Genomic DNA, 16848 nt, shown 5'->3' on the forward strand with positions numbered 1-16848 from the left:
GCAGGACTAGCTTTGCGGCCAAGTGTTACTATTTTGTTTTTATTTATTTCCTTTTCCTTTTAAAATTATTATTACAAATTTTACAAAAGCAAACAATACCATATACAATGAAAAAGAAGATAGTATACAAATGAAATTACAAATCTTCTATATGTTTAGCTTACTCTTCTCCATATCTACACAATAAATCCCATCCACAAGTGTCCCAACCCCTCCCCACCTTCTCCACCTCACAGAAGATATCACCAGGGAGACCAATATTTACATATAAATTGTGTTTTTTTTCATGTTTTCATGTTTCACCTTTCTATTCACTTTCTGGAGGTAACATTCACAGTTTATTCTTCCACCATTAATTCTGTGGCTGTGTATAATGTTTTCCTGTTTCTACTTATTTCACTGTTAATTATGTTGTATAGTTCTTTCTAAGTTTTTTTAAACTATATGCTCATCATTTCTTATGGTGCAATAGTAATCCATCACAAGCACATACCACAACTTGTTCAACCATTTCCCAATTGATGTGTGTCCTCTCCATTTCCAATTCTTTGCCACCACAATGAGAGCTGCTGTAAATATTTTGGAACATATTCCATGTTCCATTTGGAACATTTTCCTTTTTCTCTGACCTCCTTGGAAAACAGACCCAGCAAAGCTAATCCTGGGTCCAGGGATACTCACATTTTTATAACTAAATGAGTTAATTCCAAATTGCTCTCCAAAATGGTTGGATTGTTTCACAGTTCCACCAACAGTGCATTAGTGTCTCCATTCCACACCCTCCCCCCACATACACATTTGTTATTTTGCCCCTTTGTCATTTTAGCCACTATGGGTATCAAGTAGTATCTGAGTTGTTTTGGTTTGCCTTTCTCTAATCAGTAGTGATTTAAAGCAATTTTCGTATATACCTATAAATGGCTTTGATTTCTTCATCTGAAAAATGTCTGTTTATATCTTTTGCCCACTTATCAATTGGGGAATGGCCCTTATTCTTAAATTTTACAAAAGTTCTTTATATGTTTTAAATATCAACCTCTGAGAATCTGTCTATTAAAATCCCCCCCCTCCTCAATTTTCAAATTTCCTTCTAAACTTGGCAGAATTTGTTTTATTTGTACAAAATCTTTTCAATTTAATGCACTCAAAAATTATTTTCACAGTGCTTTCTACCACTTGTCAACTTATAAATTCCTCTCTCATACATAAACCTGGTAGGTAGTGTTGATCCCTGTTCTAATTTACTTATAATATCTCCTTTTATTTCTAGCTCATGTATCCATTTTGATCACTTCATTTAGTGAATAGTGTAAGATATTTGTCTATATCTAAATTTCTGCCAAATTAGCTTACAGTTATCCTAGCAATTTTTACCAAATAGTGATTTCTTATCTCAAAAACCTGAATCTATGATTTTGTCAAATATTAGGTTACTCTAATCTGTTACTGCTGTTTGTCATATTGCTGGTCTGCTCCACTGATCTATAATTATTTTTCTTGGCTAATACCAGAGAGTTTTGATAATGATTGCTTTATAATGTAACTTAAAATCTGCTACTTCTAGATTTCCTTCCTTCATGGTATTTTTTCATCAATTCTTTTTGATATTCTTTTATTCTTCCAAATGTTTATTTTTCCTAATTTAATAAAATATTTTTGATAGTTTAATCAGGATGGCATTGAACAAATAGATAGGATTGTTATTTTAATCATATTAGCTCTACCCATCCATGAATAATTACTATTTTTCCAATTATTTAGACCTGCCCTCATTTGTGTAAAAAATGTTTTATAATAATGTTCATGGAGTTTCTGGGTTTGTTTTGTCAGGTATACTCCCAGGTATTTTATTCTATCGGTGGTTATTTTAAATGAATTATCTTTTTCTGTCTCTTTTTTTGCATGACTTTGTCAGTAATATATAAAAATGTTGATGATTTATGTAGATTTATTTCCTATTCTGTTAACTTTGCTAAAATTATTGATAGTTTCCACTAACTTTTTTGCTGAATATTTAGGATTTTCTACATATACCATCCTGTCATCTGCACAAATTCATTACCTCTACCCAATCTGTTTCCTTCAATTTCTTTTTCTCATCTTATTGCTATCACTAATGTCTAATACTACATTAAATCATATTGGTGATAATGGGCATCCATGTTTCACTTCAGATCCTATTGGGAAAACTTCTAGCTTCTCCCATTACAAATAATACTTGCTGATGATTTTAGATAGGTGCTTCAAATCATTTTAAGAAATAGTCTCTTCATACCTATGCTTTCCAGTGTTTTAAACAGAAATGAGTGTCATGTTTTGTCAAAGGTTTTTCTGTACCTATTGACATAGACAGATAGGTTTTTTAATTACTTTTGTTATGGATATTATCAACTTTTTCATAGTTTTCTTTGTATTAAACCATCCCTGTATTCCCGGCATAAATCCTGATAAAATGTATTTTCTTTATGATGTATTGTTGTAGTCTCCTAGCCAGTATTTTTGCTTATATATTCATTAATGAGATGAGTATATAATTTTTCTTTCTCTGTTCTTGCCTCTTTCTGGTTTAGGTATCAGCCCTGTATTTGTTTCATAAAGTGAATTTGGTAAAACTCCTTCTTTGCCTATTATTTCAAATAATTTGTTTAATATTGGAATTAGTTGATCCTTAAATGTTTGAAAGAATTGACTTGTAAATCTATCTGATCCTGATGCTTTTTCCTTAGGAAGTATATTTATGGCTTGTTCAAATTTTTTTTCTAAAATAAGTTTATTTAGATATTCTATTTCTTGCTCTATCAAGTCTAGGCAGATTATTTTTTGTAAGTATTTTTCTATTTCTCTTTCATTATTAAATTTGTTTTCATATAATTGAACAAAATAACTCAATAATTGCTTTAATTTCATCTTCATTGTTGGTATAGTCTTTTCCTCTTTAAAAAAACAGAATCAATCACTAGCATTAATCAGATTAATTAGAGGTTTATGAATTTTGTTGATTTTTCTTAATAAAATCAACTGTTAGAATTATTTATTAGTTCAATAATTTTTTTACATTCAATTTTGTTGATCTTTTATTTTTAGGATTTCTAATTTGGTGTTTGGTTGGGAATTTTTGATTTGTCTTTTTTTTCTATTTTTAAAATTGTATTCCTAATTTATTGATCTTTTTATTTCTATTTCTTTTAGAACTCTGCCCAGATCCTTGCCTGGGAACAAATGTGAGCTTGTATGGGAAGGCCCATTTGTTTTCTGGTGACTGAAAATTTCTGAATTTTGAAATTTTGAAAGTTTGAATTATGTCAAGTGTCTGCTGACAAGGTACAATGAAACAGCCTCAGGAAGATGTCTTAAGTGGCTAGGCCTATATTTGTTTGCTCATTGCTTCTATTTCTATGAGCTTAAGATTTCTGATCTTTTTCCTGTCAGTGCTTCAGGAATGATGATTTGATAGGGAGGGTCAGGGAAGTATTCTAGTTAGGTTTTTAATAAGATCTCTTCTGGATTTTAGGAAAACTACCTAATAGATAGACATAGTCGACACTCAAGGCTGAGTTTCTCTTTTCCTTGGTCTAAGCAGATAACCCTTACTAGCTGTATTTTCTCTGATTTTTGTCAAGGACAGAGCTATGGCTTTGCATTGATATGTACTTCAAGAATTTCATTACTTAATTCGGTGAGTGTTATTAAAATATTTCTTTTGGACTGTTTGGACTTTTCATATTCTTTCTTTTTACATCGCTTACATTTTAGCTGTGATTCCAACATACTAGCAAAAAGGCATCTTTATCATCTCTCCTACAGAATCAGCTAAATTCCACACACATATTAAATTGCTTCACTGTGTAAGATACTCTGCTAGATGTGAATAAAGAAAAAAAATGATGCTGTCCCTTCAATCCTCAAGGCTTTTATATTGCATATGAGATGGAAAGGTTAGGATAATAACAAAGAAAGTTAAAGTACAAGGTAGTATTTAGCCAACCTTTGAAATGAAGGTCAAGTAGTACACATAAACATGAATCCCCTTCATATACCCTGCAGTCTGGTCTACCATTATTGCTGTGTTTCTCACACATGATTTGCTACCCCCTCTCTTGTGCCTTTGTAACAACTATCTCCCCTAGAATATGCATTTTCCTCACTGCCACTTCTTTAGAATTCCTAGTTTCCTTCAAAGTAAAGACCAAGCCCTACTGACTGTATGATCCTTCTAGCTGCTAGTGCTCCCTACTCAAAACTACCCTGTATTTATTTGATCTATAGTTTTAATATACTTATTTATAAGCATTCTCACAGAAGTAAGTTTCTTGAAGACAAAAAATGTCTTTGCTTTCCTCATTTTTACTGTCCCCAGCATATAATAAAATTAATATTCATTATTATATAAAAATGAAATTAAAATAATTAAAAATAAAAATACAAGTTTGTTGATTGATTAACTTGTATAACCCAGAGTTGATAGCAATCATGAGAGAGCCAAGTTTAGGACTTTAGGAAAATTTGAAGAGGGAGATAACCCTTTCATTTGAAGAGATAAGGAGGGGCTTCCTGAAGGATGTAGCAGCTGAGCAGAACCTTAAAAGGAAGAGAAGACTATTGAGTGGTAGATATAAAGAGGATGTAAATTCCAAGCCAGAGAAACAATTTCTACTACTACTACTACTACTACTACTACTACTACTACTACTACTACTACTACTACTACTACTACTACTACTACCACCTAACATTTATATAGCCCTTACTATGTGTCAGGGAATGTGCTAAGTGCTTGACAATTGTTATCTTAACTGATCCAAACAACAATCTGGGGAGGTAGGTGCTGTCATTATCCCCATTTTACAAATGAGGAAACTGAAGCAAACATAGATTAAGTGATTTGCCCATGGTCACACAGCTTGTAAGTGTTTGAAGCTGAATTTGAATTCAGATATTCCTGATTCCAGGCCAATCACATGTCTTTTTCAAGTTTCAGCTAATAGTGTCTTCATTTATCAATAGAGATCCAATTTGGGGGGCAAGATGTCCTACCAGTTTCCCTGAATCTAAAACAATCATGCTATCCTGCTTTTTCGTTAATCTGTTGCTATCCTAGGGGAAGAAACTGGGGTAATCCTAGCTTTTCTATGCCCCTGCTCAAGGAGTTAAGTATTTGGAATTGCTGAGAATTCAGATGGAAAAATACAATAGAGTTAGCTTCTTTACTAAGGAAGTGACTCTCCTGAATTGATGCCATTGATATATGATAACCCTAAAGTGCCTGAAAAAATGCATTTGTGTTCAGACACATTCTGCTTTAATGGTCTTATTATATTTCCATGGCAAGAGATATAGCTTTGAAATATAGTTTTAAAACCTGAAATAGCATTTGAAACAGTTTTGAGTTTAGATTTTTTTAGCTAGTAGCTTTTGTTAGAAGTAATTGAATCAGACTTTTGGTTAATAAAAGTATAATATACATTTTTAAAAAGAAGATAGATTATCCATACCTACCATTGTGACATTTGAACAGCATTTCAGGCTAAACAACTCAGAATCTCAGACAGATCTTTGGCAGGGTCAGGTGATCAAATAGGAAAATCTCATGAGACAGAACTTTTTTCTTCTGGGTTCCAGATACATAATTTGAGTGAAGTTATTTTATTTTATTTTATTTTAATATTAGAGACAGTTAGCTAGTATAGTGATTGGCGTGCTGGACCTGGAGGCAGGAACAATTTTGGACAATTCTAATAGTTATTGACATGGGCATTGTACCCCCAGAAGCTCAGGCAAACTATTATCAGTGAAATTCCTTTGCTCCCTTACATCCTTGTGACTCCTATCCTAAAACATCCAATGACCCAGATAGGACTCTGAGATGATTGTCCTATCAAAGGAGGATGCTCCTTTAGATTTAAGATGGACAGAGAGATGCACCTCCAGGCTACACTTCGATTCTATCAGGCTATCTCAGACATCTGTCTGTTCCCTAAAATTAAGGAATCTTTATGAGGGTCATTCCCTATGTCTCCAGGCAGACCCCAGTCAGATGACCATCCCATCCCACCAAATGCCTGAGTGACTACCACTCTAGAGTCATGTCCACACTATGACACAGCATTTGTTGCAAGAGTATAAAATCCCCAGAATTGATGGGTTCTGGGAGCAGCCTTCCATCTTGCTGTTCCACCTGTACCATACTCCTGGCCATTCTAAACATTACTCTCTAAATTAATACATTTCTCTTTTAATTTGTAAGCTAAGTATTGGAGTCTTGCAGTCTTGCAAAAGTTATCCTTCCCGGACCCAAGGGGTGCGCCTCTTCACCCCCACAACAGTTATGAAAGGTTTCCTTTATACTGAGTTGAAGTGTGCTGACACAGTAAGAACCTGGCCTCAGATACTTACTAGTGGTTTTTCCCTGGGCAAAGTCACTGAACCACTGTCTGCCTCAGCTTCCTCAAATATAAAATGGGGATTATAATGGCACCTACTTCACAAGGTTGATGTGGAGATCAAATGAGATCAGGTTTTAAAAATTGTGCCTGTCACATAATAGATGCTTACTACGAACTCTCCCCTAAAGTCCTCCAGAAATAATTTCAAATATATTTCTGGTACCCAAAGTAACAAAGTTTGTGGCCACAATAACTCTTGAAAATAATTTACTAAGTCTTGGAGATGTTGAGATCTGTGTATGTGGTGGTAGTATCTACACCATTAGAATCATCTTGAAATGCTGAAGTATCTTATAAGCATTTACTTGAACCCCAAATGCCAAGACATATTTTCTGATTCTTTTGATTTTCTTTGGATGCAGCCAGAACTATGTTAGGAACTGGGCTGGAGAGAGTGGCTTTCTAAATTAAAGTTTCTGCCTATGTACATATACCCCATGCCCCCCTCAAAAAAAAAAAAAAACAACCCTCAATTGGGAAAGACTTAAGATTTGGAAATTAGATTGGTCTTTAGAATGTTTCTGTTGTTTTTAATTTTCTAAAATATAAATCAAAGTCCAACAACTTTAATTTCTTTGTCATTACTATCTTTTTTCCAATAAAATGCTCATATTTATTTAAGTAAACCAGCTATAGAATCACAGAATCTTATGTGTTTGAAGGGCCATTAAGAGATCTTGCTGTCTAATTTGTACTTGAGCAAGAATACCTTTTATCACACCCCCTACAAGTGGCCTTCACTTAAAGACAGGAAACCCATTTTCTCAGTAGTTTCTTGAAACTACTTTTCAAGGTAGTCCATCCTATTTTTGGACAGTTCTAATTGTTATGATGAGTTTCCTTTATACTAAGCCAAAATGTGCTCACAAGGGGTTTTATGATATGATTTAGAGTGAGGAAAACTTAGAGATCATCTAATCCAAATCCTTCACTTTATAGGGGGAATAAATGAGGCCCAGAGAGGCAAGAGAAGACTTGCTCAGTCACAGAAGTAGTAACAGAATGATTATTGAAAGTCATGTTTATTACAAACCCAGCATTCTTTCTACTGGGCTTCTCCAGCTATTGCACTGGTCATGTTTCTCCCTTCTGTGGCTCTTTTTATTCCTCTCCTCTTATTCATCATAGCCCATAAAATTACTCACTGCAGCTTTACCATTTCTCTTGCCATTTCTTCTCTGGTTAAATATTTTTGAGTTCTTCAACCACTTTTTATATGGCATAATTTTCAGTTTCCCTAAGTGAAGTCAACAAGCACTTATTAAACAGTTAACTATATGCCAGGAATTTACTAATCTAAAGGTAGGAGATTCAAAGAAAGGAAAAAAAAATGTTCCCCAAAGAAGCTGTTATTTTTTTAAACCCTTACCTTACCTTCCATCTTGGAGTCAATACTGAATACTGGCTCCAAGGCAGAAGAATGGAAAGAGCTAGGCAATGGGAGTTAAGTGACTTTTCCAGGGTCCCAAAGCTGGGAAGTATCTGAGGTCAGATTTGAACCTAGGACATCCCATCTCTAGGCATGGCTCTCAATCCACTGAGCCACCCAATTGCTCCCTGAAGCTGTTATTTTAATGAAGGAGATGAGTTTGTAGAAGATACACAAATAAACATACAGACTTTATAAGGAAGTAATTTTAGAGGGAAGGTACTTTGGGTTGGAAAGGGGCTGGAAATTTCTCTTGTAGAAGATAAAATTTAAGTTGAGTTTTTAAAAAAGTTTTATTGACTTTTATGTACATCAAAAATTTTTATAGATTATTGCAACTTGATGAGAGGTCTCTCTTAGAAAATAAAAGTTAAGTAAAATTATTAAAAAAACTCTCCAGAAATATATATGTTTATATATATATATAAATAATATTAAAAAACTCTCCAGAAAATACCTGTAACATTGAAATCTATAGCACCCTCTCTATATTAAAATAAATGAAAACAAACATACTATTTTTACACCTTCTCTGTAATGGTTAGTATGTTTAATCATTGCTTCTCTTGAGTCATGATTGATCATTGTATTGATCATAGTTCTCAAAGCTTTCAAAGTTTTTTTTAAGATAATGTAACATACATATTAGCATTTGGGAAGTATGATTGCTGTATTAATATTGTACTACCAGACACATGGTCAGAGCTCTTGAGGTTAAAGGGACAGTCCTAGGCACTAGCAAAGGACGGGCAAATTCTTGGTTTGGGCGTAAGCAAGGTCATTACCATAGCGTGGTTTGAATCTGGGTGCTGCTGGCTGGGACTTCATTTACAAAAGGGCGGGATGGATTAAACTCCACCTCTATGATCTTGTCATTGTCAATTGGACCAATGTAAAAACCCATGTCATGATACCTATATACATTCCTAAGACCCTCAATAAATACCAGGGGACAAGCGTGGACTCCGCCCTTCGGCCCTCCCTGTCTCTCTCAAACTCCTCTCTTACTGACCCTTCTCTCACCCTTACTGACTCCTCTCTTGCTCTCTCTTACCAGCTCCCTCACCAGGCTTCTCTCTCCTCTCTCCCTTATCCTCCTCTCCTCTTACCGCTCCTGCTTCTCTGTATCTCTTTCCTTGCCACCAAGGAGTTGACTCCCACCTTTCTTAGCGACCCTGTCGCCCCAGTGCCTCCCCTCACTTCTCTAGCACCGCAGTCGCCCCCGAAGCTTCCCATGGTTGTTCAGACCCTACTGTCTATAGGCGTATCAAGGGGTTGATGCTCCCCACCTGTCCTCTTGTTCCTACTACTTCCTCGGACTCCGTCACTCCCCATGTGTTTCTACTTCTGTCTTTGAGTCGTTATTATTCTCCAATTTCCTTAGCCCCCTCTTAACACCTCAGGTTATTCCCACAGATAGATGTTATAGGACTCACGAGGGGGGTCTCTATACCTCCCATCTAGGTCTCTATAGATAATTGTATAAATTGTTCTCTTGATTGTTTCCTTAACTCTTAATCAATTGATAAAAGTCTTCAGTGTTGTTCATTTTTATGTTTATATTGTAGTCTAATAGTGATACTACCAGATCACACTTCACTATTTAGTAACTTTTAATGTAATTATAAAATTCTTTCCAGAATAGTTGTACTCATTCACAGGTTCATCAATGACCTGTTTTTCACAGTCTCAACATTAGTCATTTTCATTTTTTGTCACCTTTGCCACTCAGATAGATGTGAAGTAGAAAAGAATTGTTTTAATTTGCATTTCTTTAATTATTAGTGATTTGGAGCATTTTTTTTTCATCTAGACAATGACAGCCTAGATCTCTTCCCTTGTGAACTGTTGTATTTTTAGATTATTCATCAGCTGCAGAATGGCTTTTTCTTATAAATTCAAATTAGTTCCTTATATAGCTTGATAATTCAATTTTTATTAGAGAAACTTGTGGCAAAGATTTTTTTCCTTGTTTCCTTTTTGATTTTAGCTTTATAACGTTTGTTCAACTTTTTTAAAATTATGTCATCAAAATTATCCATTTTATCTTCTATGATCTCTTCTTTTTCTTGGTCATAAACTTTTCTTCTATCTATAGATCTCATACATATTTTTTCTGTCTCTTTAGTTTATGATTTAACTTTTTGTCTGTATCACACACCCATTTGGAATTATCTTTGTATAAGGTGTTAGTTATTAGTTTAAATTTAACTTACACTGCTTTCCAATTTTCTCAAATTTTTGTCAAACAGTGAGTTCTTGTCTCACTAGTTGAGGTCTTTGTGTTATCGAATACTAGGGTATTTGATACATTTGCTTCTCTGTGTTGTATACGTAATCTATTCTACTGATCAATCTCTCTATCGATTTTAGTAATTACTGCTTTTGCCAGTGAAAATGCCTGAAGTTGAGAGTTCCATTAACAGCAAGATGTAAGATGTTAGAAGATTGGAAAGGTTGGGGAATCCAGAAGGAATTTGAACACTGAACAGAAGATTTTATATTTATCTTGCAGGTGATAGGTAGCTACTGGAATTTATTGAGAGGGAAATGTGGTGTGATATGGTCAGATCTTTGCCTTACGAAGATCATTTTGACAACTGCATAGAAGATGAACTGAAATAGGGAGAGACATAGGACTATTGTCTTCAGCTAAAATACCACCTTCTATAGGAAACCTTTCTGGTCCCCTTTTAGCTCTACTTCTTTCTCTTGGTTGATGATTTCCAGTTTATGTCGTATATAGCTTGTTTGTACTTAGTCATTTACCTATTATCTTTTCAGCAGACCAAGAGTTTCTTGTGAACAACATATCTTTCTTTGTATCCCCAGTGCTTAGAATAATGGCTGTTCCATAGCAGGTGCTTAATAAATCTTGGCTAAATATGACTCCATTATGCTTATTCATTTGATTTTTTAAAAAACTCACATACAGCTTTCTACATTTATTCCTATTAAATTTTGTGTCATTGAATTTTGTTTATTTATAGATTTGTTGAACTTGCCATCTATTTATGCCTTTACCAAATTATTATTATTTTTCCCCTTATAAGACTCTTACCTAGTATGCTATGCCTAGCACATAGTGAGTGCTTAACAAATATATTTTCTTTCATTCATTCATTTCCTCCATTCTTCCATTCATGTTTTTTTGGTCAGTCCCTTAGTCACCAGTATTAAAACAGTTCTAAATCTGCCTAACTGTACTTTAATTTACTTCATATGCCTCAGCTTTGGCCTTAAGGGTATCAAGAGAGGCTGTATCAAATACTTTACCTAAAACCAGGTATACTATATCTACTGAATTCTCCTGCCATGCTAGTAACCTTCCCAGAAAAGGAAATGAGATTGGCCTGGCATGACTTTCTTTGGGTTGTTATTTTATGGCCAGAGATTACTGAGTTGTAATTTTTGTAGGATCAGCATAATTATATGCTTCTTTCAATGGCTTTCTCCTGCAGTCATGGGTAATAGATATTGTTAGTAAGAGGTCTAGAAAGGTACGATTTTTAAACCAGTGATTGGCCTTGTTGGTCTAAGTACCCACTGAGAAGAATCTTTGATTTACCATTCAAACTACATAATTATGTAGCAGTTGTCAACAATTGGTTGTAGCTTTTTGTCATGGAACAGATTTTTACTTCCTAGGAACTAAAGATAATTACTTTTTGTGGTCCAATACTCAAGCCTTGAATTTAGTGCTTTGATGGGAAAATAGTGTAATGGCTTTACTGTTTGCGTTTTGTTACTTCTTCCTCATCACTATTTTAGAAATGTCAGATTTCTCTAATTTTGGCCTTTGTGAAAAAAACAAAACGCAAATAGGCTCAAGATTTTTAGGCAATTTCCATGAATTAATTGGAATTTTTAATTAAGTCTATTCAAGTATCCTTTGGAGATATTGAGGGTTCACTATAGGAGCCTAGGGTGATCTGCAGACAGGTTTGGAATGATATTATGGTAAATCATGTGCTTTGATAAAAAAATTAGGCACTCTGGAATATAAACTAATTGTGCTGGATTGGGTCACAATTTTACTACTTTAAGGAATAATATATTTAAAATATATTCCTTTGTGGGACTTTTAACTATTAACGTTAAAAAAAGCAGTCTGTATTTTTTCATCTCCTTTCTGAAGTATCACAGAAATTTGTCCAGGGTCACACAGCTAGTAAGTATCTAAGGCCATATTTGAAGTCAGGAAGAGGAGTCTTTTGACTCTAGGCCACATAGGGTAGGTATTATTAGCTCTATTAGATCAGTAAAGATATATTAGGGCACAAAGATATAAATGACTTATTTAAAGTCATGTAGGTGGAACTAGAGTAAAATTTATATTCCCTTCCTATCTCATTCTCCTCTACCATTCACTGACAGACTTAGTTATTAATTGTGAAACCAGCTTTTTAAAAAAATGTATAACCTTTTCCTTCCATCTTAGAATCAGTATTTTGTATTGATTGTAAGGCAGAAGAGTGGTAAGGGCTAGGCAATGGGGGTCAAGTGACTTACCCAGAGCCACACAGCTAGGAAGTGTCTAAGGCCAGATTTAAACCTAGAACCTTCCATCTCTGGGCCTGACTCTCAATCAAATGAACCATCTAGCTGCCCTCAAAACCAGCCTTTCTTAATCAATAAGCTTGATTTGTCCTGTGTTAGAACAGAGGTAATAAGAATAGCTTGTACTTATAATAGTACTTTAAGATATGTAATTACTTGTCTCATTTGATCCTCACAACAATCCTAGGAAGATAGATAATATTATTATCCTCATTTTACAGATGAGAAAATAGAATCCAAGATAAATTAAGTATCTTGTCCCAGGTTACACAGGATTTGAACTCAGGTGTTCCTGGCAATAAGTCCAACATTCTACCCACTATTACACCTAACTGCCTTTCTGATTCATCATACTTTTTCAGTATCTTAACTCTTTGAGCAGTTCTAAATGGCCATTTCCTACTCATTAATGAACAATGTATAAAGTACTTACATTGTGGCAGGTAATATATTAGGCACTAAACTTCTTAACCTAAAATTCCTTACTCCAGAGGAGTTTAAAAATGTTTAAAATCTATAGCACAAGAATAAACTTAATAACTACAAACAGATGCAAAGTAACACAAAGCATTAAAGGCAGGAGAGAGCATTCATAGTTAAAAAGCTTCCTTCAGAAGATAACCAACATTGCCTTAAAAAGAGATAGACATTATTTTGCATTTGAGATGGGCAGCAGTGTTATCCTTTTGCCTGGAAGGAAGGATAAGAGAGAGGAGTAATTTTTAAAAAAGATATTGGTACGTAGGAGAAGCTAAAGCTCAAAGAATGGCTTGTCTAAGGGTTCACAGGTAATAAATAGCAGCAAGGTACCTGGGTGACTCAGTGGAGAGAGTACTAGATCTGGAGTCAGGAAGATACAAGTTCAGATCTTGCCTCCTATAATTACTGACTGTGACATCCTGGATGGACAAGGTGCTTGACCCTTTAAGGCCTCAATTTCCTCATCTATAAAATAGGAATAGGGATAGCATTTACCTGTTAGGGTTAAGGCTGCTTGCATATATATATATATATGTGCATGTAAAACACTTGCAAACCTTAAAACATCATGTAAGTGTAGCTATTATTACTTATTTGCAGAACTGACATTTGAATTCAGGTTTCTCAGATTCCACATACCATCAATTTGGAAGATCTTACCTCTTCACACTCTCTCCCTCTATATATCCAATCATTATCCATATCCTATCATTTCTACATCTACAACATCAGTTTCAGTCATCCTCTTCATAGTAGTCATACTCTGCCTTCCCCTTTTTTACTGGACTATTTTATTTTCTCAATTGGTTTTTTGTGCCTTAAAAGTCACTTCCTCCACCATTCTTCCCTCTCTATAGCTGCAAAAGCACAAGTTTAAATTAGTCATTCCCCTAATCAGTCATCTCTAGTTTGTTTCCTCTAGAATCAGATATAAACACCTCTGAATTTAAAAACCCATGCTTTCTTTGTGAACCAGATGCATTGGCCTTCTTGATGTCCCTCAGACAAAACACTCTATCTCTATGATTTTTCAACTGGCCATATTCCCTCCTGCATTCCTCCTTACCTCCACTTCTGAGAATCCTTTATTATTAACTATAGAAACTGGCTCAGGTGGCAACTTCTACTTAAAATGTTTCCATTGTCCCTTCATCCCTATTCTCCCCTAGATTCTAGTATCTTTTCTGCCTTCTCCAAATTTACATTGTGTTATTTTACATATACTTCTTATTATGATGTCCCTTCTTAATTGAATTTAAGCTTCTTGAAGGCAGATGCTTTCAATTTTGTTCTAAAAGTCCCAACACTTAACATGGAATCACACAAAGAGTAGGTGCTCAGTAAGTGTACTACCGGCATGTCTTATGGAAAGTTTTGTATTAGTTTATTGTTGTAAAGATTAAAATTAATATATAATAACTAAATATTATATTTTATAATGTTTTATTAATAATAACTAAAGCAAAATAACTGCCTGAATTCAGCTTTGGTCATAGGTCAAAGAGGAGAGCATGGGAGGAGTTATATCCAGTTAAATACCAATAACATGATATCACCAATGTGGAGACACAGGAGAGATTATAGGGAATTTTGGGAAATACTAAGGACTTCTGGGGAATGAAGTCAAAGGTTCAAAATCTCCATTTACACATTGCATTGTTTAACTTTTTATGTGTTTGTATAATCTCCCCAGCTAGGTCACAAATTCCTTGATGAATTTAATCATCTGTGTATATGCCTTCAGCACTTATCACAGGATCTTGTACATCTTGAGCTCTATATTTGTTTATTGAATCTGACTTACATATATGGGGGAATCAGTGCAATAGCTTAATTCAGCAAAATTGCTAAGCAGCTACTGCTTTGTGTCAGCGGCTGTGCAAAGTTCAGAGAATACAAAGATAAATACAAAAGGCTCACTCCTCAAGGAGCTTACATCTTTTCAGGAAGAAAAGGGTAAAAACAACCTGCACACAGATAAGCAAATAGAAAAATATTTGGTTTTAGCCTGAACCTATGATTTCATTGGTAGCGAGAATTCCTAATGGGGATATCCACTGGCAAATTAGAGAACTGGTTTTGGCAATTGTAGCAATTTTTGTTAATGCAATTGATATTTCATCCACCACCATTTAACAACTGAGAATTCTTCAGTTCTTTCTTTCATGAGATCTTCTAAATCCTTTCCTCTAATCACCTACACTCTCAGAAGAGATCAACCTCTGATTTGAAGTATACATAGTTTCAGAAATCTGTGCATGTCCATTCCCCAGTTCATATAGTGTTTGGTTGGAAGAGCCTGAAAAAGAACTGTTCTCTCCTTTTCCTAGCTTGTATTCTTTTTTTCTTGTCCTTGAAAAATGATGTAGTAATGCATTGTTATGTATGTGAATGTCTTTTTAAAAAAAGCAAAACAAGTTTTTCTTTTGCCCTTGTAGCCATTGATGGGGCTAGATGCTCAATATGAAAGTTTGACAGAGCCAAACTTTGTAGCTTTAGATTTGTCTATTAGAAGTTTGTAACATTCTTCAAGAAATCACTAAAAATTTATAATTAATGCCACTTTATCTGTGTTGAGGGACTTTAAAGCCTTTTGTAATCTGCTGCTGAAAAAAAATACTGCTGCTGGAGAGGGGAGATGAGTTGATTTTTTTTTTTGGTATGTGAAAGCTCCATTTCTCCAGAAGCTTCATTTCTAGGTCATTCACAAGGAATAACACTCTGCAATGTGCATAGTTGATTGTCTAATTCTCACAAAACCAAATAAAGATAGTATTATAACAATTAATTCCTACTAGTATTACATTTCTAACTTGTATGGCCTTCATCTATAAACTAGGGATGATAGCTGTCCAGAGAACTATTATGAAGGTCAAATGAGCTAAATTATGTAAAGTACTTTATAAAACATAAGCATTGTACAAATATGAACTTTTAATATCATCTTGATAGATTTTTGATATGGTTCATCTTAGAAATGTCCTGGGACAGATAGCTATACTAATATCCTGCTGTTGTTATTATTATTTACTTAACATGTAGAGGACACAAATGAGTGGATTTTTGCAGTGTAGATAACATAACTATCTTATGTAATTTAAAAAAGTATTCATATAAAAATTGATTTTCTCTAGGCTCTCTAAAAGCATCATTAGCACAAATTCAGTAGCAGCTAGAGTGACAAGGATGATGTTACCATGTCATCTTCCCACATGTATTTGATTTCTTCAACTGTGGCTCTATATTTTGAAAACTTTTCATTTATATAATTTATAAATTATGAACACTCAATGTCACAATAACTTAAAGTTCTTAAATTTTAGGGATTCAGGTTTTGTCTGTCAGTATAAATGTAGGTAATAATTTTATTCATGATAATACTGTAGATTCAATATGATATATTTGTTTAATTCTCAAAGATATTTGGGAATCTGTATTGTATAATGAGGATTTGTCATCTTTTAGCTTATAAAAGATAGTGAACTTCTGGTATATAATTCTGGCCACCTGATCGTGACTTGATAGGTACTCATTAGTGCTAAATACTTGTGGCCTATAGAGATGAATATCACAGTTTCCAGTATTTACTTATATAATCTGCATTGATCAGTAAGTTATGGTTCTTTAAAAATAAACTTTGTAAGTTCTGGTCACAATGACCTGATTCTGAAATGTGGGTAAAATTCTGGAGAATCTTAATTGTTTTTCCTTTGGTTAAGTGTGGTGATGGTTGTGGTTAAATATTGGTGAGGGTGATGTCTAAAATAATGTTGCATTAGGGGAAAATTATCCACCTCAATGTGGCTTAAAAATAATAAGGAATTGGGGACAGCAAGGGGCTTGGTGAATTGAGAGTCAGGCCTACAGATGGAATGTCCTGGGTTCAAATGTGACCTCAGACTTTCTAGCTGTGTGATCCTAGGCAAGTCATTTAAT

At 34.4% G+C, this 16848-nt stretch overlaps 1 protein-coding gene across 8 annotated transcripts in view; it reads left to right on the forward strand.

Annotated features, from left to right (window-relative positions):
• Positions 1–16848, forward strand: part of FTO (FTO alpha-ketoglutarate dependent dioxygenase) — a 421101-nt gene that overhangs the window by 140560 nt on the left and 263693 nt on the right. The window lies entirely within an intron of this gene.

This window comes from Monodelphis domestica, chromosome 1 (assembly GCF_027887165.1).
Source record: "Monodelphis domestica isolate mMonDom1 chromosome 1, mMonDom1.pri, whole genome shotgun sequence".
Taxonomy (NCBI): domain Eukaryota; kingdom Metazoa; phylum Chordata; class Mammalia; order Didelphimorphia; family Didelphidae; genus Monodelphis; species Monodelphis domestica.